This window comes from Bombus pyrosoma, linkage group LG3, assembly GCF_014825855.1.
Source record: "Bombus pyrosoma isolate SC7728 linkage group LG3, ASM1482585v1, whole genome shotgun sequence".
Taxonomy (NCBI): Eukaryota; Metazoa; Arthropoda; class Insecta; order Hymenoptera; family Apidae; genus Bombus; species Bombus pyrosoma.
The window spans coordinates 14,876,702-14,899,346 of record NC_057772.1 but is presented as its reverse complement, the minus strand read 5'-3'; the positions used below and the strand labels follow the sequence as shown (position 1 = coordinate 14,899,346).

At 34.9% G+C, this 22,645-nt stretch overlaps 1 protein-coding gene across 5 annotated transcripts in view; it reads right to left on the bottom strand.

Annotated features, from left to right (window-relative positions):
• The window catches only part of LOC122577912 (cysteine-rich secretory protein 2-like), a 104,471-nt gene that overhangs the window by 55,412 nt on the left and 26,414 nt on the right, over window positions 1–22,645 (bottom strand). For 4 of the 5 annotated variants that reach the window (XM_043749611.1, XM_043749609.1, XM_043749606.1 and 1 more), the window contains one exon: window positions 2,656–2,709. The gene's annotated coding sequence lies outside the window, so the exon portion shown is untranslated. Of the gene's footprint in view, window positions 1–2,655; window positions 2,710–3,441; window positions 3,501–22,645 lie in introns of those variants that run through there. The other variant, XM_043749612.1, reaches the window with a different exon arrangement.

The following is a 22,645-nucleotide window of genomic DNA, read 5'->3' as shown; positions in this document are numbered from 1 at the left end:
AAAAGGGGAAGAAGATATATTTTAGCAGGATATTTTCATTTAACCGTCGGTAAACGTTGGACGTTCGGGCGCAGCTTTGAATGCCATTTCACCGGTATTTAACACGATCCCTCTTTGTGAAGCTTATCGCTCGCGTAATTTCCATATAAACGCAGTTCACAGCGAGATAGTTTAAACACGAATGCAAATGCATTTTCATTGCCTTCTCACAATGATCGGCGTTTTTTTTCGTTTTTACGCACTCATGATCACAGCAAACTGATACCCCATAAAGAACAACGTGCTATGTCCAAATGAAGAGAAATATGAAGCTAGGTAGATGGGAAATATCTGCGGTCAGTTAGACAATGGACGTACTTGGTCACTGAATCAGGATCGTGCATATTTCGATCGTTTAATTTTCTTAACAGGTTGACGCCGATATTCATGGTTTTCTCCGTGAGGCGGTCTGCTTTGTGAGGCGGCGCAGCGTCAGATTAGACTATTCGACACGACCGCAATTTTTCAACGTTGACCTCAATTTATAGCAAAATTACAAAAGCTATAGGATTCCTGTTGGGTTTAATGAATTCCGTGGACTTCAACTAATACATTGATATACAATAGTTTGGCAATATCAATTTGCATATCTATAAATGTAAAGTAAAGCTGACGGGACCAGCTTTGGCCCTAATTTTGTACTCTTTTCGATTTTTCTCAAAAAGTAGAGGTCTGACGCGAATTCTAACCATCGCACGCAATTTTGTGAACATTTTTCTATAAGAAACGTTCATAGCGCGAATCAAAAAATTTCTCAATTCCATAGAGGAAAAAAAAATAGTCATGCGTGTTTATCGGAGAACAATGGCGTGCGTAAGGAACATGCACGACGAAAATAGTGTTAGGCTACGTTAAATTTTTAAAACGGACTGACAAATGGCCAGTATGTATGCTAGCTACTCCCAAAAATCACAGGTGTGTTATAATGTTGAGACAAAATAATATAAACCTATTTTGTACTACCTATTTTGTGAAATACATGTGTGACCCATCGCGATGCACGCCGCTCCACGGAACAAACTCGAGTGACCCATCGGTAGTGCACGCCGCCTCACGGGACAGACATGTGTGACCCGCCGATGGTGCACGCAGCGTCAACGTGTTAAGTGTAACACGAATAGCATATTGTTCTTAATTGGCCAAATTATTACTGCATAGATCGATCGACATTTCTAAGAAAGTGAAATTTTCAACTTAAAATGTACTTTTCCATCGCAATACTCCATCTATTCACGATTATCGTACGCAACAAGGGACAAACGATGTTGCTCTGCAAAATCATGAATACCATTCAGAATCGATTTACGAGGAGCATCGATCATTCGGTTGTGAACGCGATTTTCCCCGCGCGTTGACAGCGAAACTTTATTACGCGGCATATTTCGTCTCCATAAACTATTGAATATAAGCGTGTGCACCGTACGAACGGTAATATTTCCTTCCTTACCGTTCACGTGCTTGCAGCCTGTCAAGGATTTGTGCAAAATACGGATATTTGCAGAATAAGATAAATTTCAAAAAGAGTTTTGAGTTTTTAAGAAATATCTCGGAAGTTGTATTTGTAGTGTGTTATATAATATGTATTCTATTTTATTATATCGTATATTAATTTTATATAGAGTAACGAGAAAGATAGCGAAATATTTTACCGATAAGAAATTGTTTAAAAGAATCGTTGTTCGCAAGAGTTCTGCAATAAAAATGTACTGGATATTTTAAACGGAGAAATATAATTTAAACTTTCGATTGCGAGAAATATCGAATTGGTATTTGCACATAGAAGAAAAATTATGAATGAGGAATAATTTTATTCTATTCTATTAATAAACAAGACTGAATTTAAATAAATTTCTTATGCATGTTTTTTACTTTCTTCCTCTTTTTTATTATCATCAGTATTGTTTGTGCATTTTCTTTTAAATTATCTTTCGATGTATCGTCTCTTATTTTTACAAGCAATTTTATGACCTATTAAATCTCAAAGTACTTCAACTTTGGTAATTCATTGACATTTACGACGAAATGCGTGTTATGTAAATTATACGTGTAAACAATAGAATCGTGTAACACAAGAAGTTAAATATTTTGATTTTATTTTACTTGACATTCAGTGTTTGAATTGATGATTTCTTTATAGTGTCTGACGCACATAAGCTTAAACACATATTATTCGCATAAAGGTTCAAACTGCGAAAATTTTCAAATCGATCTAATATTTTTTACCATTTTACCTACCAAACAAGTAAAAAATCCATCCATTATATTCAATTTATCTTCCGGAGGAAAATCACTCTTCTTTGCCTATCGCTATCTAATATCGTTCCACGCAAGAAGCAAATGATAGACGACGGAAGAAAAACAGGCCAACGATTCCGAGTCGTGCAACGCATCTAAAACGCTTTCAGGGGCAATCTATCGCGACGTGGGTGGAACGCGCTTTAATCTCCTGCACTGTACGCCGTAAAATGAACGGTTCCCGGCTATTGACGAGTAAACAGTGAAATAAACGAATCCCATAGTAGCGTAAAATATTCTCGATTAACGAGAGGGACCGACACAAATACAATTTCGCGACGTTCGTTGTCGAAAATTACTAGCGTAAAAAACGCAACTTACCAGGAATCAGTGGCGCAATTCGTTTCCCTTTGCTCTTCCAAACACGGGAAAAAACTGAAACAGAGAAAAGGAGAAGCGAGTGAACTATATGCGATCGATTCTGCAACATGCTTCGTTAATGATATCACTTTCTTTGCGTTTAAATCAAATATTAATAACGATATTAATATAAAAATATTAATAACAAAAGTTCGTCAACATTTTTTCAGAGAGCTATATTGAACGTTATTACTTTTATGAGAAGTGTCTTAAAGGCTACTGCTCTAAAGACACGTGTTGTTTAATTCTTTCGTGCCGATATTTCTTTTAATTGGCTCAAATTTGAAAAAAATAGGCGATTCATAATTAAACTCCAATGGGTCTCGGTGATGTCAGAAAAATTATAATAGCTCAGCAATTTTTCTAAAAGTTACCCTGGATAATATCTGTCCTTGGATCGTATTGTCAATACTCTTAAAAGGATGGAGTCCCGTATTTTTTATATTTGGTAGGCGTTGAAAAATAACAGGTTTGCTGCCTTTATAAAAATCCTTATATTTATAATATCTAGAGTAGAATAGTTTCTTACCATATAGAAGTCGTAAAATAGAAGCGATACAAAAATTGTATCATCGTATTTAAAAGAATTAAAAAAATAGGTAACCTAAAAATTGACAATAAACGGCTTTAGAAAATGTCGAGTTCATGGGATGCAACGAAATCAAGCGCAGAAAATTATTAATTACACATACAGAATTCCAAAAGATTGATGGTGATGAATGGTATTAATCGCTTTGTGTTACTCACCGATCCATTCGCGAGCGAATACGCAAACACACGTATTATCTATTGATGTTCGGATGCGCTCGTATGCGACTCGGCAGACGGAAGTTCTATACAGGCAACGAAGTTGATGTAATTAATTAGCGGAGCAATTACGAGGCGTAATGAAGCTGCGCGAACAAATCGGAAGCACGCGAGGCGCTATCGAACAATTGTTATATTCCCGTGTTAACGAAGATCACGTATTTTTTTCAACAGAGAATAGTACTATTCTTCGGTTACGAATTTGTCGTTCGTCGCAAAATTGTAATTTGTAGTTGCAGTTGAAGATCATCATTTTAAATATAATTAGATAACGTTCACTACTCACATATACGTATATGATCCTTTAAGATTATTTTAAATTTAACTTCAAACTACGAAACGAATACTAAAGTACGAAACGAACGCTTCAATCATTTATCGTTTAGTATACTGCTCCATGAAAGAGCACTTTACCCAAATCCATTTCAGCGTTTGCGAACCGTTATTTGTGCCAGTTTATCAACGCCGCAAGAACTAAGAAGCGCGTGAAGTATGAACGAACCTATCTACGGCTTAATTAGGAGCATTAATATGGATAAACTGGGAACCTCGACGCAGAGGATTTGCATGTTGGCTGCCTGCCGACGAAGACACCTTCGAATTTCCAGCTATTTTCCCTTCCTTTTCGACAATGTCCGGATTTGTTGGTTCGTAGTTCAGGAATCTAGGATTTCTGGGTACGCGTATCGTCTGAAGAATATCGAGAAAAGCGAAGACGTTGTTACGAGAATACTCGCTGAGGTTTTAGGTGAGTGGAGCACTCAAGTGACAATTGGCGATAACAGCGTAAGAATGTTGTAATGCAGATAGATTACAAGTCGAAAGATATGACAATGGATTGATATCATTGAAATTCAAAAGATATTTCGTAAATCTTTCATCTCTAGAAATTATCCAGCTACAATACTTTTATTGCTATATTTCTATACTTCCACCGCTATATGGCGAAAGGCGAAATATATATTTTGTGCAGTCACGAAGACACGATAAAATGTGATATTAAATGATAAGAGAAATTTTAGAGATTTTTCTATCTTATAAATTACCTAGCAGCAATAAATACCTCTATTTCTAATTTGCTGTGCATCCACGGTTAGAATACAAGATCTACAAATAGATTCTGTCCGGTGTAAAGGTATAACGAATTGCAACATCCAAATATAAAAGAAACCTCATAAATCTCTTGTCGTTAGAAATGAGGTAGCAGCAATACTTCTATTGCTAAACTTCTATACATCTTCTGTTAGAATTCGAGGCCTACCAAAGTTCAAGAATAGGTTTCGTGCAACCACTATGGCATGACAAATTACATCGTCTGGGACTGTCGGTGATCCATTGTTCGAACAAAATCGATCGTTCCCTATCTCTTGGCCGATCGATCGGTAGCGGAAGCCTCTGTGCGGTTTCAGTCACATCCAAGCGGCGTCTAATTGCTCCTAAGGGAATCGGGTCATCGCCACAAACGCATCTAGGCCGCGATCTACGTAGCCAATTAACTAAGTCGCTGAATTGCACCGTAAATACGTATAAATGGCCCATCGCGATTCGACGTCAAACCAACGATGAATGTATCCTCGTCTGTATTTATCTGTTTCCACGCGAGACAGCTGTGAATGAGAACGATTCTAATAACTGCTAGTGATTTCAAAGACTTTGACGCTATCATGCGCGCTAATGGAGGATTTCGACCATTTAAAACAGATATACTGTTTGTGTTTGTGTTTACCTGTGTTTTAGTTCTGTTTAGTTATTCGTGTTTTCTCTAGAAAATTATGTAAGCAATTTTCTTTCTTATTTCATTCTCCCTTATTGTTTCTGACAACTGGAATTTTTATGAATTGTTCGTCTCTACTTCGTTCTTGCAATTTTTGAACAAATCATATTTTTTAAGGTATATAACATCAAAAATCTTTTCCTTCCTTTCGCTTTAACGAATGCAAGTTTGAAATGTAAAAGGTCAGGGATTGTAACAGGCTTTAGCGATCTACTATACATATACTGTATATGTACATATATTAGAAACCTATTTTGCTAAGGAATAATAGTAATCTATCGAACTCTCTAGATTATTATTCCTGATCGTAACATTGTCCCGGACAATCCTAGCGTTTAAACCGAATAGTAACTAACGCGAAAGCCGCGATAACGGCGCGAGAATCACGAAAGGTTAAGACGATCAGAGTTCGTGAAATCACGATTGGTTCCGTCAGGGATCGATATGACATCCGTTTCAGATTTATCGGGAACACGCTGTCTGTTGGAGCGAATCAAGCGATAACGATGAATGGCGACTAACAGTCTGCAGATAACAATACCGTTTGACAGAACTTTCACAGAATCGCCTAATGATTCGCTGTACTTACCCAACCCGTTCTACCTTTCGCGAATCGAAAGCAATGAATGCATCTTATTCCCTTCTGACTCGAGGAACAAAGAAGAAATCTAGACTACCAGTCGGAGATCGCAGCAATCGATCAAATTACCTCACTTCTGCCACTTTGCTCGATCGCCAGACGTCTGATCTTTCATCTAGCACGTTTGTTCTTCTCGAGCAAGATGTTCGTGCCGAGGTGGAATTTTTTAGATAGTCTCAGCAAATGGAATGGACGATGGCGCACTATCAGCAATTTGAATGGGGAGAGAAGGTTCATTAAAATAGTTAAGAATTCTAATGCAGTGGTTTTTGAATCTAAGAATTTTATTTTAACGCTAGAACTGCTGGCGATATGTTTCAATTCCCCCTTTCTTCTCTTTTCTCCAATTATTAGAAAGGAACTATTATCGTTGAATAATATAACAACCAATACTCTAAGCTTTTCCCCAGATTAAAATTGATTATCTACTTGAAACAATCGTTCACTCGTAAACTTTCTATACAAATATAACCCTCGCTTCTTCTACCCGAAAGATCGCTGGTATCTCGAGTCCACTTCAATCTTTTAGCCGCTCCAATTTGCAATCCGCTTTATATCCTTATCAGTAAGGACACTTCGAAAATGCTCAAATAGCATAAAAATCGCTATTCTTGAATCTGATGAAACGATATAAATTCATGATCTGGACTAAGCTTTTAACTTTCATGATTTGAGTGCGCCATTATTTTCTGTCGATATTTCGCCCCGATATTTTCGTCTAATATACTTCGGTTAATAAGTTGAATAATAAAACATTTCGCTAACGTAGAATACTTTAAAAAAAGGAAAAATTGAAACAACGCGAAAATACAATCGTATTTTTCTACGTTCCTATCTATCTCATAATTTTAAAAGAAGTACGAACTATGCTGGAACTCTGCTCGTCTCGCGCGATGGAAGTAAAGCACAATCGATAGATTGTACCAGGAGTAGCTTCCGCGTAGTTTATTAAAAATAATGGCCCCGTGAAAAATTGCTGCTCCGCTTCATTTCGAGCGAATCGCGGCTGAAGACGTAGCTTCGAACGCGGAACAATTTCCAGCAAAACGAGGCGTTGTTTCTCGCGCGGATGAATTTCCGTGTCTCACGTTCGAGGGCAACGTTTGAAAGACGGGGAAATCCCTTTTAGAAATTGCCCGCTACCATTCCATATTGAAAACTCGCCACCTTGGTTATTCCATGACACTGGGTATCGTTTAGTCCGGTCAACGACGCTCTCGGCTGCTATCCTTGCGTCATATTTAATTTGATTTTCACTTTTAGAATATTTAATTTGGTTTCTTGAGTTTAGGGTAGTTGATTTTAATTTACATTTTGAATCTTACAATTTTTTATCATATAAAATATAACAAACAAGTCAAGGTTAAGTTTCAGACGTTACACCAATTAAAAATTCAGTAAAAAAGATCCGTGAGAACTTTAGTTTCGACTGAAAATTTGGTTGTGGAGCATTTAATCTTAATTTGTATTTTAAATTGAGCACGATAAACGTTATTCATAGTTATTATCATATAAAATGCACAAATCAAATTAAAACAAAGTACTCATAACGAAAATCCATGTGAGTGGAAAGTTAGAAAAATCTACCTCATTACTTAGCTTCCTACTTTCATATTACTTTTCATCATCTTTTCACCAAATCCAAGCTCCATCAAGATGATCAAGATGTAAGGATAGCTTACAATCACTGGAAGCGGAACCCCTCTCAGAGAACTACAAACACACCAATCGATCAGATTGTCTGTGGATCGACTCTTTGTCCAATCAAACGCAAGTTCCATCTTTCCTTTGCCGCTTTTTTGCGACAGAAACCATCTGATCCCCCAAGATTTCCGGTTTCGACCACTAGCCTCGAAACCTATGGCAACGTGTCGAAACTACAAGACGAGCATTCAATGTGGAAATCTCGTTCGATAAGCACAACTCGTTCAGGTGATATTTTTAAAAACGAGGAATTTCGGAAACACACCAGACTGTTTCTGCCTCGTTATGCTTCTATTTTTCTGTTTTTTCTATCCGTCTTGTTTTTGTAGTTTTCTATTTGTTTTATTTCGCGATCGACGATAATTTAGAGGCGAGATTGAAGCAAATTTTGCGGATTAATATTTGCATCGCGCGTCCCGAATTGTTGTCGTGCTGCGAACGATTTGATTTGTTTTAGCGTTTCGAAACGCGTGGCATGATCGTTTCCAGAACGCGACATGAATTCTCGCGAAAAAATTAGAAGCGAAACGATACATGAAAACTCTCGAATTTAAATATTTTTGTTCTCCTCCCCTTTTTTTTCGTCGGTTTGCGGAGTAGGATCAATGGGAATTTTTGTGAAATTGCTCGTTCTCAGTTATCGCCCGTCCTTTTTTATTTTTTCAAATTTTTTTACATTTTTCGTCTTTTTTTCCTAGCGACCATTGATGTTGTTTGAAATATAGACCAGAGGATTGTTTGATTTTCTGTGTAGTTGGTTACAGCAAGTTGTTAACAAAAATACGTGGTTTTACTCTATCCAGGTTGATTTAGTAACGCGTGATCGTTACGATAATGCAAGCATTTTTAAGAAGTAAATGCACCGTATCGGACGAGGGTATTCATACACTTTTGAAAACGGAATAACTGTTTTTAAATTGGATCTAATAACGACTTATGTTTTCGTAAGAAGCATTAGTTTATTATTTATTAGATGAAAAAAGTTCACTATTTACTACTTTTTTGTCTGGGCCTGTAATGAGAATTTAAAGAACACATTTTGAATATTTATACCAGTCATGTACATGCTAAAATTGTTATCGAAATAGATTCATACGGAAACAAGCGACAAGCATCGACAGATGTAAGAATCTTTACATTTCAAGCCGAAAGTCGTGAAAAACTACAATTTTCATCGCTTTTAACCGTTTATAGGCCGTAACAACGTTAACCGATTTCAATGAAATTTTTAGCGTGCACATAACTGATATAAATCTTCAACATGTGTTGTTTCAACTTTCATTATAGGCCCAAATAAAAAATTGTAAAACGTGAACTTTTTATACATCATCTAATAAACTAATATGTCTAACTTCTCACGAAACTCGTTTAACCCAATCTTAAAAGAGTTATACTGTTTCCAAAAGTGTACGAATACGTTCGCCAGGTATTATACGTCTACTATTTTTTCTTCGATAAAAAGATTGAAATCTAGTAGAGTAAAGAAATACGATAAACTTTCCTTTTAACTGAAGATGCATAAATGCTGAAGTTTCTGAACTGTCTTATTAAATTTTAAGCAGAATATGCAATAGATAACGAAATAAAGTTCAGTCTCCTCTCAGAGACAAAATGATCTATAGTCAAGAATTAAACTTACTTTTTCCCGCCATTATAGAGCATTAACGAAGCTTGTATCACAAGCAAAGTTACATAAACAAAAGTTTCACCCTCGGTAAAAAATGCTCTTTACCCCATCCCTATCTTTCCTTGTTCCCAACACCTGCATTTCGTTGTAACCGAAAGCAAGTACACATCCAGATGCGTTCATAATAATGAAAATTAAAGTAGCGTACTGTTTTCGCCCTGCTCGCATTTTCCACCCCTGTACTTGGATATATCACGAGGTTCGCACGTTCTTTCTCCTCCACAGCATCTCCAAAGTTATTAACATCAGAATCATGCTTTATTTCCATTATTGTTGTTTGTTTCACGCTTTCACGCGCGCAAAATCAGTCGCCAGTCGCTCTGTTTCTTTCCACCAAAGAATTCATTATAACAACATAGACGTGGTAAAATTTGCATCGGGATATTAATCTGTATTCACATCGATACGGCCGAACTTCGAGCCTCTTTACTTACTCTCCTGATCCCTCTTCGAAACTTTCTACTGGAATTAAACCATTCGACGGTGTCCGTCTTTGAAACTCGTTAATGAAATTCTATCGATGTAGCCTGCCACCATAGGGATTTTAATAACACCCTGGCGAGCTTCTTTTACAACCCCCTCCGAGCCGGCTTCTCATGGTAAGTTTGCTTGGTAATTAAAGAATATTTTTTTATCCCTTATCCGTGAATAGGCGGGTAAGGACGAGGGAAATTGTGATCAGGATACTGTGACTTTTCAACAGATCTAATTAAAGTACACAAGGTATCCGAATAGTTACAATACGGACGGCAAAAGGTGATTCTATGTGTAAAAATGAATCGAAAATATGGAATGAAACTTCATTTTCGAGAAAATTTGCGAACGATTGTATGATTTATCTAAATGATAAGTATCCCAGAAGTTTTGCAGATTTTTGTAAAGTCTAGAATAGCCAGAAATTAAACCTGGGCACAAAGAATACAAATAATCTAAGGAGCGTAACAAAGTATTTTTGCTTAAAGAGGATTGAACAAGTTAGACATTTTAAAACGTGTCAAGCGATCCTTGTATAACATTTATAAAAATCCAAAATGAAAAATGAAATGTGGGACAATGAAATTGTTTTCCATCTTTTTTAAAGCACGTAGATGCCAAAGGTGCAGTATTTTCCTAACCGATAGTATTGTCTAACCGATAGTAAATTAATATGAAAAGAGCAGAGAGGTGAATTTTATGGGAACAATGGCGGAAAATCGTTTTGCTCTTCGATAGCACACGATGCATCGCGTCATTTACACGTGCGAACGCGTAGAGGCTTGCAGTCAATTAAACTCGACGAAATTTAACTGTTGCGCAGAAAATTTAATGCAACGATATCGGATCGCATGTTTTCGACGTGATATTCTCGCGCGGAGAACTTTTATAGCCGATTGTTTTCCATTCGCGCAACCCGCAGCTCCGCGAATGCCTGTTTTTCGCGCGACCAATTACATTCGTTATCAGCCATTAACAAATCTCGTTACCGTTAGTTCTCCAGTGGTTATTTGTTTAATCGAAAATGAAAAAAAAGGAAAATCATTTGCTGAATCGTTATTTGTAAAATCGAAAAATTCGAAAAGTTCTCACCGGTTTCAGAGAGAAACGTAACTGTGTATCATTTAAATTATAACTAACGATAAAATTGCGATGCTGGTATTATGGAATATTGAGTTGTTGCGATAACGATTATATTATTAAATGGTATTCTAGAGGAATATAGGGAAAGTTATTAAAACTGAAACTAATACGTCTTGTTTCCGATGTTTCGCCATTCTGATACTTATCTGTGGATATATTTAAATTTGAAAAATAAATTTCATCTTATTGTACTTTAGATTCAAATATTTTTTTTAAATCTGTGAAACTTGTTTGAAACACGAACTTTTAGATATTTTACAATTATTTACCTGCAAAAACGTTAATTGTTAACTCCATCGAAGTTTCTCTCATTTAATCGTGAATATATCGGGAAAAAAACGAAACGAAAATAACATGTATGCAGTTTACATTGAAACATCAAGATTTCATTTGCATCAGCAAACGCGTTTACATTGTACAACATCAAAGTTGCAATCATTGATACTCGGAAGGAGAATCGATCGCAAATTTCACATCGTCCATTCGAAATTGCTGAAATTGGTTAACCTTAGTCGGTCAGTTGTTATTGCGTATAGTTCGGCTATTTAACCGACCGAAACAATCAATAGACCGATTCGGTTAACCGGTTAGTGAAGTTAACCGAATCGGTTAAACCTTCAATACGCCGTTTCTCCAACTACGAGTGAAGTTATCCCGCAAAATCAGCCGATTGTATGACAAATCGGAAACGGATACTGATAATAAATTCAGCTGATGCTAACGAGACGAGAGAGTTAATTAATAATAACAACTCCAATTATGTTTATTTTATATTTTATCTACGATAAAAATAGCTCTTTACGTTAATAATCTTGGCTCTCTTGCATTTATACATTGCAGATTACAGATTTATATAATTTATGGGATTTGCTTCTAAAATTTCATATGATTTATTAACAATTTCCTTATCGTTGTATAAAAGGCTTTATTAATGCAATTAGTAAAAAATAAAAAAATATTTGCTTTTAAACGATGTTTTAAGCTAATTTACTGCCAATGAAAGTATTTCGATTGTTCGAAGACAAAGGACACGAAAGTTTAAAAACAACGTAAAAAATAATCAAATCCATGGCGTATGTCCTTCTATCACTTTCTACAGAGCTCTACTCTACAGACACTTCAACTTCCCCACTAGAGAGATCCTCGAAAACTCGGTTCTAGAAACGTGAGAAAGTTCGATCGATAGGGTCCTTGAAGGACTCAGCTGGACATTTAGTATCCTAAAAAGTTTGCCCCTCTCTTTGCCGAGTTCTTCAGCCAAGCCTATACTTTCGAGTGGTCGCTGTATTTTTCATGAACAAGAGAGCAACTTTTCTTTCGCATTCACCGCGCCGCGTCGTTTTGCTTTCAAAATTAACTTCCACAACGTGAAGTACAGTTACACGAATTGATTGTTAAAATCGTTTCGTTGCAGTAGCTTTGAGAAGTCAATTTAAATTACATGTCGATTCTTTTCCTCTGAAATATTGTTTGCATGTAAATTATTGCAGCTTGCTTTTTTTTATCGTTGTATTTTCTTTTTCAAATATCAAAATTTAATATATTTCTACATCAGATTCTGTGACAATTTTTGAAAGATCTTCTTCTCTGCGTACATTATCTTTATTAGTAAAAATTACTTATGAAAATACCTGCTGTTTAATTTATTAACGGACAGAACTTTTCACGGCGAAAATAACACCTTTGTTAACACCGGAGTAAATTGTCCATCTTTTTAATTAACTTTAATTTTGATTTTATGATTACATTTCTACTAAAAATAAATTATGTAATGAATCAGTCCACCCTTTCTCCACACACTAGAAGAAATATTACTTTAAAATTAATTAACTCATTTTTGCGTGATAATTTAACAACCCTTTCCTAGTCGGAAGATAGTTCGCTTAATTTAATAGAAAAAGCTATCCAATCTTCAAATTCATAACTGATAATAAATATGAATATTCAAATAGAAAAATTGTGCATTTATTGGAAATTTAAATGTTTAAAAATACATGTTATATATTATATGATATATAATTATATATTATTATATAATATATGTATTTATACACGCTTTACTTTAAATTAATTGAAAAATAACGTCGAGAGAAGAAATTGTTAATCGAGCAACTTTCAGCTCGTCATCTTTGTGAACGTGCGCGTCGTTAATTAAATCAGCCACCCTAGTCGAATTAACTTCCCAGTGCGTGTTCGAGGAAACAATTTTAGGATAAGCTGACACAACGTCGAGGATATAGGTCAGGCGAAGCAACGCAGTCTAATCGTGCGATAATTGAACGAGATTAAAGTTAAGGCGTTTAATAAGAAACGAGCCGCTTAACCGGACACTATGACCACTTATCTTATCATCTAATACGATCGCCTCGTTGAATCACTATTCAGCCTCGTCATACCCGATTTAATTGCCTTTTTGCTTGATTAAGCTATAGAAATATGGTGAATTTACGTTGGCTGGGAAAGAAGAAAAGGACAAAGGAATTTAAAGTTTATTAGTATCTAAAAATAACTCGGATGTTTTCTTAATATTATATTTTACAATTATTGGGGTATCAATATTTTTGATAGCCGATACAAATCATTTGGTTACTTAAATTTTCGCTCTTCCAAATTATTTGGCGCGAAGTTTTCTAAAAGTTATAAAAATGATTTGGAACGATGTAGATAGTCATTTTTAATTAACTTATTCGACTACCGACGTTTTTACTACCAATCCGGACAATAGACACGGAAACATCTGTATTAACTCAATTGCATGTTCTGAGCAACCTCGACCGATCCCGCGAAAATTTCATTACCAAACGACAAGATAACGAATATATACTAATTACAGGCTGCTCGATACAAAGGAAATTAACTACCTGTACAATCAGTCGTACAGAAACGCCTCCGCCAGTGTATCGAAAGACCAAGACCAGAATCAAAGGGAAGTACCGAGAATCTGAGGAAATTAAAAGTAGAATTACTTTATTTAGAGTCCTTCACAACGTTTCCATAGATTCAACCGAACGAATCAAGAGTAATGGTACACTATCGCAGGAAAAGATTCATCGAAGTAGTAAATCTTTTGAGACATTTTGGAATATTTTCCCTTGCCTTAATATATCTCAAAAAATCTACTTTTTTTTTTTTATCTCGTAAGATAATTCAGGGGCCAACTAAGTCGTTCGTTTTATTGTACAGATTTTGGCATCACACGAAGTTTAACAAATACAGAAATCATTACAGATATCTATGTAAGCTAAAGCATACATGCCAACATCTCTCAAGGAGATAATTTACGAACTCATCGCATGGATTCCACTAACTGCACAAATCAAGTGGAACGCGTTTCAATCAGTCGCGATAAGACTCTAGAACGTAGAGACGCGACTGTTTATTTGCAGAGATATTACACAGACACGAGTTGCCGCCGCTGCGTTGGCTTTAATTAAAAGTACATTCCTTGAGAGTTCAACTTCCATCGACGCAACGTTTCGAACTTTGGAAACTTGCCATGGCTCTTTGCTGTTTGCTCCAACGTTCCTTTTCGATTATCGTTGCATTCGAGGGGTTGATTACTTGGCAATTAAAATTTTTCTCTCTTGAAAGGGCGCAGCGCATAGTGCGTGACTCTTGACAGTGGAAAATAATCTTGGCGCGAGAGAGTTAATTTTGAGTTTGATTGCGCGTTAATATCGAGCAAGACGAAGCTTTACAGAAAGTTGTGGCAGCTTCATCAAAAGAGATTTTAATTGCGCGTCTTTGAAACAGCAACGATCGTTATTTCCGCAATTATTCTTTTAGCAGTTTATACCTTCTTAATAAACTTATTCCCATAGAATAATAACTGTCTCTAATATTACAATATCTACAATAATAAAAGAAATTATGTTATTTGCATCCCTCGGTTATTATTAAAATGTTTAAAAATGGAGTGAATAAAGCGGGCACCGATACGAAACACGATACGAAAAGATTGTTGAATATTCACAAGCTAATTATACGAGGCAACCGAATATGCGAGGAGAACGTCGAAGTTGTAGGGATGTCGACTGCGACGGAAACGATGAAAAACGCTTTATAAGAAACCGATCTAGCTACGTGTAAGTGTGCTAACGATGCAAAGAAACGACGGTGAAACGAAGCACGTTTTTCTTTAACGAACCATCCGTCCAGAATTTAATTCCAAGGATACTGACTGCTAAGAGACTTTCCCGCTTCGTACACTTTTACATAATCCATGTCTAGGTGTCTATGTATACTACTACCGTCGGAATCATTCCTCTCGGTAAAACGATGAAGAATCCCTTTACGAAAATTCAGTAATTTGTGTGTAAAGTTTGTCCTGAAACCTAAACTCAATTAATATCTTTTCTTGCTTTTTTATAATTATTATTAATGAAGAAAAAGTTATTTTTTACATGTAACTTTATTCTTCTCACTACTATCACTAAAAATACAGCAACGACAATAAACGATTTGTAATAATATTAAATATTTCGTATGTAATAATATTTAAAATAGAATATTTATTATAAATATCTAACATTTCATTCGTATTCCAATGAATTTATGTAATCGAAACATTTTTGAATTAAACAAAGTAGAAATTAAATTATGCTAAAAAATGATGGAATAAATGTATATTTTATAAATTTTAAAATGCAATTTCCTCGAAAGTAGAGCGCTGCATAAAGCAGAATACTTTATTTTACGTTTCGAATTTATTTTTATACGAAGAATCAACCCCTGTCTGACTGTGTCAGCTATCCCATCGCTTTTTGAATATTTAATACAGAATACTGCAGTTCCTCGTGCACGAATATTCATTGTTTTAAGAATATGTAAATAACAAACTCTTGTAAAACATCATACCGTGAATATCTACGATTAGAAACAACGAAAAAGCCATTTTATTGAAAATTCAAGTAATAATAGTTATTACGTACTTTTTTTTTATTACATTATTTGTTACGTAAAAGCAAATATCGTTTATACAGATAAAATTCCGTATAACTTTTCTCATTTAGTATTTTACGTAACAGTGATAAATTTTTCAAATTAAATTAAAAATTCCATCATGATCCTAACATTAAAGAGAATAATACATAAATTTCATTAAAATGCCACTATAGTTAACTTTCATTGCAATTAATTTTCGACAGCATGCAACATGTATCTCGACGCAGAAAACATTTTTGACGTCAAGTTAATTTCCATCGTAATTCAAATCATTAAAAAAAGATAAGTATTTCATTAATAATTTTAATAAAATAACAATTTTTTGCAAAACCATATATCGTAACTCCGTTAAAATCATTTGTTCTCATAACTTAATTAACATTCAAATTAAATTTTATGTCACCTCTGGATATTAAAATTAATATTAAAAAGATAAATATCTATCATAATTGCATTGAAATCATTTGTCGCCATGGCATAATCACAGTTAACGTTCAAAATAATTTCTACCTGCAAACCGAATTTTAACACTGAAAAATAAATACCGCACGAGAACATACATCGTGGTTTCAGATGAATCGCTTTTTATTCTCCATCTACCCCTTGCTTTAAATTCGTTTCACACGTCACGCATATAATTCATTCATACGGGAGCCAGTGAAACAATGTCCTAACCGGGCAAAACGTCACCGGAATTCGCAGCAATCGAATCTACATACGGTTATCTCATCCAGACACAGTTTTATTCGTTCCAGAAATTCCACGATTCGGCCACGAGAGGTTGTGGCGCAATCAATAGTACGCGAAATTTAATCTTAGGCAACCTGGCATAGCCTAAATATCCTAAATTCTCTTGTTCTCGTGGGATTTATCTCCCGGTCGAGCCATGACACGAAAGAAAATATGAAGCTGTATTCTTTTTACTTTTTTTTTCTCTTCTTCTCCCTTCTTTCTTTGTTTGCTCTTTTTCTTTTTTGTTGCTTCAAAGGAATACATAGTGAAGTTTATCCAGTATATATAAATATATATATATATATCGTTTTTACAAGATGAAAAAATTAATCAGAAGATTACATTATGACGCTTAATTAAATATCGATCCAGATTTTTTCCCGCCTCTTAAGTGAAAAGATTGCTGGAGAAATTGATTACCGCGTATATACCCTTGAACCGAACCTTTTGCGCCTTCTCGCCTTCATTCTCCCTTGCTTTAGCGTACGCCGCTGGAATATTGCCGACTTTCAAAAGAAATTTTTTATTCAATCCTGAGCAACGTAAAATATCGATACGAATAATTTTTGACAAGATCGATATTCTTTCACGTTCTTTCAGTATAAATTTAGAGAAATTTTGTTTCACGATAGAAGGGGAAGAAATGTTTAAAAATGATCAATCGTTCGATATTTTACCATTAAATATATTCATAATAAAATTAAGTAACTTTTTTCTCAAAATTACTTGATTTTTGAAATAGCTTATTAAGTATAAATTTATTAATACGCAACTAATACGAAATTCGATTCAAACCGTATCTAATAAATGTATTTCAAAATCAATTTAAATAATACATTTTTCCTCGTTCTATTATTTCGTAACATTCCAGTACTTAGAATCTCATAATATCCACCATCCAACCCTTTAAACAACTTTGTTTTCATTTCCGCGTAAACACCAACAACAAATCCTCTTTACATCTTCTACATAATAATTTCCCCGACTCTGAACCTGGACCATGCTTCTCCGCCATTTAGAATTTCTTTGAAACACTGCGCCCCTTGCCGACAGCACATACACAATAGGTACAATACCTTACAAAATTTTCTTAGATTATCCAACTTAGTGATCTCGTTATTATATATTATATTATAATTATATTGAGAAAATGTAATAATAATATAACATTTTATCTGTATTTCAAAACTTTTTGTATTGCGCTAATAAAAATAGAAATGAACAGAATTTCGCGTATTACATTAGAATCTAAGATATAAATATTAAAGAGTTAAGAAATGGGTAACAATAGAAACGAAGTAACATCGGCTTCCTTGCATTCATTCAAAAACATGAAATATTTCTCTTTGGTCTAACATTTTTCCACGACACTGTACCTTCGTGCGTTAAATACGAAATATCACGGCAACCGCGAACACGGAGTTTCTTTAATTGCGGGATAGAACAAGATGTGGAAGACGACGGTGGAGAGAGTAGAAAACATCGAAGGAAGAATGGACCGGTCGACGTGTAGAAAAGCAAGACACGCCACTGACAACGAACACGAAATTTAATTCTACCGAGGCCTGTCTCCCGCGAGAATGCATCCATGCCGCAGCTTTATAATCCCGAGGCCACGGATTTATCTTAGATTATGTCGTTCCTGTCCTCTTGTTTAACTCGCTCGAGCAGAAGATACTCGCGATTTTTCATCTTGACTTTTACCGATCTCATTGTTCCGTACCCCGTCCGCGACACGATCCTTCATTAATCCGCGAAAGGAACGATTCACGGATTACATACTTGTCTATTCACCGTGTCTGCCGTTCCATCTCCTTCTTTTCATGTTTTCGAAGCAGAGCTACGTACTAGAATAAGTTTCCGGTTATGCGTAATGTTCGCTCGTGCGATTCCTCCAACGTTAATGAAACGAAGGAAATTTACTTTTTCTATATTCGAAATAAGAGGTCAAAAGTACTATAAATTACAGTATAAAGAAATGTTGAGGTTGACTGATAGAAGAACGAGTGGAAGTATAAGTTCAGGTATAGTGTATGCTGATCAAGATCCTCACTTTTACAGCGTTACAATACAATAGAAGAAGCAATGGTAGGGAGCACGTTCATATATTATAACAAAGGACATTACCAAAAAATTAACCTTGTAGCTCTAGCTGAATGCTACAAGAAACAGCAATAGAAATCTACTTATAGCTCTTTTGTTTCTAGACCTCGTAATCCAAAACAAAATTTATATTCAAGGGCACAATAATCTCCACAATAGAACAAATGCATAGACTCGTCAATGAAATTTCACAGGCATTGGAAACAAAACAATATTGCACGGCACTATTTATTGACATTGAAAAAGCATTTGACAAAGTTAACCAGGAAAAACTTCTTCAAACTATCAAAAAGCAATTTCCAGAACAAATCTACAAATTACTCAAATCTTACTTAAACAATAGAACCTTTGTAGTAAAAATAAATGACGCATATTCTGAAATTAAGGATATCAAAGCAGGAGTACCGCAAGGAAGCGTCCTAGGACCAATATTATACACACTCTATACAGCAGACATACCAACAACTGTCAACAGCAAAACTCTAACGTTCGCGGACAATATGGTCTTACTAACTAGACACGCAAATCCAGAGACGGCTGCCGCACTATTACAAGAACACATTACAAAAATAGAAAAGTGGCTGCAAAGCAAACAAATAAAAGCGAACACCAGTAAGTGCAATCACATAACATTTACGCTTAGAAAAGGAAAAACACCAGACATCCAACTAAATGGCGCCCACATAGCACAAACAAAGTATGTCAAATATCTAGGAATACATTTAGACACACGCCTTACATGGAAGTATCACATAAAATCAATAACAAACANGAATACGTGAAGAAATGAAGCAGATGTACTGGTTAATCGATAGAAAATCTAAATTAAACATAATGAATAAACTAAATATATACAAAACAATAATCAAACCAATCTGGATATACGGAGTCCCACTATGGGGGATGGCAGCAATGAGTCACATAAATAAAATAGAAACAGAGCAAGCAAAAATCTTAAGGACAATAGTTAACGCTCCATGGTACGTCAGAAACGAAGATATACGAAAAGACTTAAAGATTCCAACAGTTAAAGAGGAAATCGCCAGATATGCAAAAAAGTATAAAGAAAGACTTGCAACACACCCAAATCAGCTGGTTGCTGAAACGAATAAAAAATAATAGAAAGAAGACTGAAGAAGAAGCATCCTGCAGACCTCACAATAGAGCAATAAACAACCTGGAAGATGGAGTCCCGCTGGGGGTAACCATCCACATGCTATATTTCATCAAAATTTAAACTATAATATTTTACCAAATGTCCTAATGGACAAATTGTAAAATGTAAACAAATAATAAATAAAAAAAAAAACGGGCACAATAATATGGACTTCTCCTTATTTCGAACTTTTTTGTTTCACTAAATTCTATTCTCTTCGTAACAGCGGTCTCCAGGTTACAGATATACAAAGGTAAAGATGTAGAGGTTTTTTTTTGAAGTAATTACTCCAATAAGATACAAACGCGAAACTTGTCATGAACTACCTCATAAAGAAACATGATACTTAACGTACAATACTGAACGTAAATGGATCTGTTACTTTATATTTATGATGAAGCTCGTGTCACGACCGGCTCACTTTAAAATCGGAGATAAAGATGTAGCGGCAATCGGCTACAATGTATATCGCCGAAGCGAAGTGCCTAATGAACCATCAATATTCCAACGGTCCTTCCGCCGAATGTTCGAGAAGAAGGCGTACGTGGCAACAGTCGCGGACGCCTAACAAACTCAAGGATAGTAGGGATATTGAGGGGTGACAAAAGAAAAATAACCGAATCCGATCGGAAGTCGAGTTGTAAGAGTCAGTCTTAAAAAGTCACGCATAGAGCTCGGAAGTAAATTGTAAACCTAGTGTTAGAAAAAAAAAATAAAATTTCTTTTTTATTTTTCATCTTAAATTTCTTTCTTTATTTTTTTTTTTTTTTGTCATTTTACGTGACACTCGCTGGGATTTTGTTGAAAATATCTTCTTTAATTTAGTAGGAATCTCTTTCTGAGCGTTCTTTGTGTCTTTCATATTCCAAAAAAGATAAATGTTTTCACTGATAAAAGGCTCTAATAGTCATTGCTCTAATTTTTCTATCCATTCTTCGTTTCGTAATACAGATTGCAGAGATTGCACTGTAGATTGTAAAAATTTTCCTAAATTTATTTCGCGTGATATGGTAAAGAATACCATATCGGAAGAGGAATAATTTTCTTATTTGCGAGTTAAAGAACTGTATTTTAGCGATCCTCTTTTTCACTAGCATCATAAAAATTATAGAGATTATGGTTGATAAAAATTTCCTGAATTTATCAGAATTTTCGTTTTAATATTTAGCATCCATTTTTTCATGGGACAAGTATGACATCAAGAGGATGAAGGTTTAAATTTTTACTTTACTTGCTAATCTTCTCTAATTTGCAACTTTTTCCTTTTTCTTCATGATGAAACTGTTAGGATTATGTGTCACGGTTATGAATATCTCTTTGAAGTATAGAAGGCTTACGTATATTATTTTCAGGTACGTATTTTATTTCAATCCTAAATTAAAAATTCTAAATAAATTAAACATATTATAACGAATGAAAACTCATTCGGGTAATCTTTTCTAGCTATTACATTTTTTTCTGTTCTCTTTTAAAATAGTATCGAATATCGTATTTCTGATGATAAGTTCTACGAGATTTAGGAGCTTGAAAACTACGTCTTCAGCTTAAAACCGTGAATCAATTCTTCCTTATATCCGCCTTTTCTCTCTGCTCTTCACCTACTTGTTTCAGAACGAAGTTACAAAAGTTATATCTCGTGACACGACGGACTCTTGTATTAATCAAATCCTTAAGAAGAATTTTCCTCGTTTTTTCAACTGGTATTAAATATTGAACTTTAATTATTGCAAGTTCCACATCGAAGTTGAAGAATGACAAGGGGGCTTGACCTAGATTTCGACACGAGTCTCCCAAGAAATTAAATTAATATATTATTAAAATATTGTAATGTTACGTACTGGCATTCTTTTCAATCGGGAAAATACTAATCAACGTTGCTAAAAATGCTAATCAAAGTGTAATTCTACTTTATTAATAAATCCTATTAACCCTAATAATAGTACGTATCAAAGAGTACAAATATCTAGTGTAATAATCGATGACTAACGATATCATCATCACTAATAATTACTCATGTTCAGTTAAAATAACACCTATATTTAAAAAATGACAATATAATAATGTCATTAATTCATCCTATATCGTTTTTATAATAAAAGAACATTTTTATTCTCAAGGAAAAGTAAATAAGGAATCACGACGTAAAATTACAGTGAAAATAGTAAACTGCAGCTCTGCAGAGTTCGATATCGTTACAACCCCTTTGAAATACACTCGTATTTTATGAGAACCACGTTAAAGGGCATGAAGTGGTGGAAACATTCTAGGCGGATAGTTTCGTCGCAGAATACGGCGCGCGTTCTAATTCGAGATAGCGCGAACAGGAGGAAAATGCCGCGGTCGATTTTAGTTAAACCATAAACACCCAACAATAAAACTCAAAGCATTATTAAACGCTCACGCACGTGCTCGAAAACCATTTCGATCCGCAACAAGTTTCTCGCGCCATTCAAATTGAATTTGAGCACTCTTTCCGATGCAAATTCCAAGCTAAGCATAAAAATTCCTCTCGTTTCTTTTCCGATCGAACGTTACTCTAAATTTTTTCATTCGTTTCAACGGTAAAATGAAAAGACAAGAAAACATCGAAAAAATCGGATAGGAATTCTACAGATTTTTTCCAAATTTTGCAATAATAGAAGAAAAAGATAATATTTCGTGATTGGACATTATTTTACGCAATGGTACTTAATCAGCGGTTTGAAGATCGACATGAAATAGTGAATATAAAAATATTACAAGAAAAATATTAGAATAGAAAGTATTCGGAGAAAATATGACAGAAAA